Below are 3,286 nucleotides of genomic sequence, written 5' to 3'. Positions count from 1 at the left end.
GGCTATTTGAAAAGGGGGAGGGGCCATTCAATAAGTCCCGCCTCAGCTTCCTGTTTCAGAGGAAATTACATCAACGCATCAAAGCTGTGCGTACCAAGACACTTCAGTGGGGCTTTAACATTCATGAGACAAAATCACAGAAACACACTACAGGAGACAGAACAAGCAGAAGGGCAACACTGCACTGCAACACTAAATGCTGGAGATCTATTTCCACAATAGTTTTTGTGCCGTCCATCGCAATGGTTATCACTGTCAAACTGACTAAACATGTTGGACTGATAGTTTGAAGAAGGTTAAAGTGTTCAAGTGTTTTAAGAAGACGTGAGAAGAGCTTCAAGATGTTTTCCACAACCGTTCATGGCGACGGCTACACAATCATGACTTCCAATTCTTTCTGTGGAGACACTGGATCTGTGAAGAAAACAGCAGAGAACTGTCCTTAGTGAGGAACAACACGGCAAAGAGAAATCTCCTAATAATGGAAGTCATGTGATGCATCAAACAGTGAAGAGCTTCATACCTGGAGACAGCTGGAGTTTCTCTGGCTCCTTCATCATCTGATGCTGACCGTTTCTGACAGCCTACACACACACACACACACACACACACACACACAATTACAAGACGTCACGTAACCCAAATAAAAAGGTACAATTTACACACTTGCTATGAATGTAGAAAGACAAATAGTGATGAAAGCCAGAATAATTTGTTTTTTAAATATTCCTCTTTAAAAGAAAAAAGACTCAAATTTGTTTTTTGACCACTGAAATGTGTGCAATTGACCAATTTAATCATAAAGCGGCATTAAAGGGCCCAAATTATGTCTTTTTGAAAATGGGCTTTCATGTAGTGTGTACCACAGCTCTAAGTGAATGAAAACATCCTGCAAAGTTTTAAATCTGAAAGTGCACCGTATATAAAGTTATTGTCTTTCAAAAGTAAGAGTCGACTTTGAGTCAATTAAATGAATCTTTTTTCAAACGAGTCATAAGCCGTTTCGTTGTGATGTCAAGACGAAACATAAGCATATTGCCCGTCCACTTATTGCGCGCGCAGACACCAGGGAAAACTTGAACCTCAAACCAGCAGCTGATCCTGTGGATACTGGAGAGCATCATGTCGAGAAGACGCTGTGCTCTACAATGTGAAGGTGTTAGGTCTCCTGCTAACTGGCTAACTCACGTTATACTGAAATACTGTCTTACTGAAATACTTCTGCTAATCAGTTGTGGACCACTATTACCTATAGCTGTGTCTATTAATGCAGATTGTCTGTCGTTCTCACTACTTTGAGGAAATATTTGTTTTACCAATGTTAATGTTACATCAGATCATTCACGCTAGAGTTCGGCTAATGTAATTGCATACATGCCATGCACTGTTATTGATACAGTTTCCACGTATTCACCGCAATATATTAGAAAAATACTCTGCAAATAAAAAATTTGTACAAGTAAAACAATCGGTTTGTTGATGTACATGCACTTGTTAAAGCTGATGGTGAGGAATTACAGTTGCAACATCTCATAATGTACATCAAACTGAGTAGTGTATCACTGAGAAACACTGAGTCCTGCTCGAGCCGTTCTTGCGATGGGTTCGGGTTGAATAACTAGTTCTTCGAATGTTTCATCATCGGACTCGTGCTCGCATTGATGTGGTAAAATCGAAGTCATTGTTTGCTACTGTGTTTAGTTTACGGTGTAGGAAGCCTCAGGACAAGCAGAGCTGACGTTCTTATGGCAATGGGCGTTTTTGTTTTTGACGTGTGTGTGCTGTACGCGGTAGGCCAATCACAACAGAGAACAGACTGAGCTGTCTGGCCAACCAGAGCAGAGTAGCTGCAGAGTAGCAAATGAGGGATTTAGAGAGATTGATTCATCTGACGAGTCGTTTGAGAATCATTGAAAATGTGATGATGTGCACATGTATATTATGAGGAAATTAATCAGTTTTTTTTTACCTTTGATGCATGTAAACATGTTGTAGGAGACTCAAAAACAACATTAGGAAACTTTAAAATAGCACAATAGGGGCCCTTTAATAAACTTTCCTTTTGACATCTTCATTTTCAAGGCCCTATATAGTTCAATGCCAGAGATATGGAGATCTCAAAGCAGCTCCATGTTCAAATGGTTGAATTTTACCCGTTTTCAATGATCAAGAACCAAATGTGGTTCACTTTGCACACAGCTGATACTTACTGCATTTAAAGACGAAGAATAAATATTGATGAATGAAACTAGAAATGTATCTGGTTTCCCTCTATGAAAAGAATGACATAAAACACACTTCTCTGAGTTCAGAAACCCACAGAAGATTGTTAACCACACGTTCCCACATTGACACCCCAATATCTATGAGATTAAATATAGAACCTTAAAGAAGATTCCCAAAAAAAAAAAAAAAAAAAGGTTTCATAAGAACAAGAATCTAAGAGGATATGAAGATATCTTTAACACTTCTTGAATTAAAGACATGTAAACTTCTGAATTTCTTCTGTTTGTGGCACTCAGAGGTGTGTTGTGTGCAGTTGTTCTGATAGAGAAACACAATGACTAGAAGCCAGTGGCGGATTCTGCTAAACTATTTTTAGGGGCGCAAACAAACTGAATTATTAATGCAGGACCATAATACTTGTGTGAAAGCTTACAGAACTTTGTGTGTTTAAGTGAATGTTGGAATATATTCTTTTTTTTTTAACTTTTTTTTTTTTTTTTTTAAATAATCAGAATAAACAGTAATGAATAAATGGAGCATTATAGCCTATATATACTTTTATATATATTCTTGCGAAGTTTAGTGTCAAACGTCAGATTGTTTTGCCTCAGACCTCAGTGTATAGCTTATGATTCAGTGTTTGCTGCTAACATCATGACAGAGGGAAACCCCGATCTGTAGCGCATTTCCTCTCTTTGCTACTAAAACACAGAACAGGGGCTGGTTGCATAAACGGTTAAGACTAGTCTTACAACTTAGTCATCACATTTTTTCTTTAAGACTGTTCATAACTGTTTTAAGTCAGTTATATAAAAACGTAGATTGATCTAATTTTATACTAGAAAGCAATACTGATTGTCCCTTGACTCAACACAGTCTTAACATAAGGGCTATTTTTATGCAACCGGCCCCAGATCAGATGTGTGCATAGTCTGATTTTTACTTAAGAAATGGGGATACCTGGCAATTAACAGAGGGTTCTTTATTAATACATATATTTATAATTTTGTTATTGTTATTTTACAACAATACAAAGAGCAATGTGTAACATATCAGATTT

At 37.5% G+C, this 3,286-nt stretch overlaps 1 protein-coding gene across 3 annotated transcripts in view; it reads right to left on the bottom strand.

The window, feature by feature from the left end:
• Positions 1-2,362: 2,362 nt before the first annotated feature.
• The window catches only part of LOC307146181 (uncharacterized protein), a 154,208-nt gene continuing 153,284 nt past the window's right edge, over positions 2,363-3,286 (bottom strand). For all 3 annotated transcript variants that reach the window (XR_013819058.1, XR_013819059.1, XM_079850058.1), the window contains exon 3: positions 2,363-3,286. This exon is cut by the window's right edge. The gene's annotated coding sequence lies outside the window, so the exon portion shown is untranslated.

This window comes from Squalius cephalus, assembly GCF_949319135.1.
Source record: "Squalius cephalus genome assembly, chromosome: 18".
NCBI classification, from domain to species: domain Eukaryota; kingdom Metazoa; phylum Chordata; class Actinopteri; order Cypriniformes; family Leuciscidae; genus Squalius; species Squalius cephalus.
Note: the sequence above shows the minus strand (reverse complement) of the source record. Positions and strands in the feature narration are given on the sequence as shown.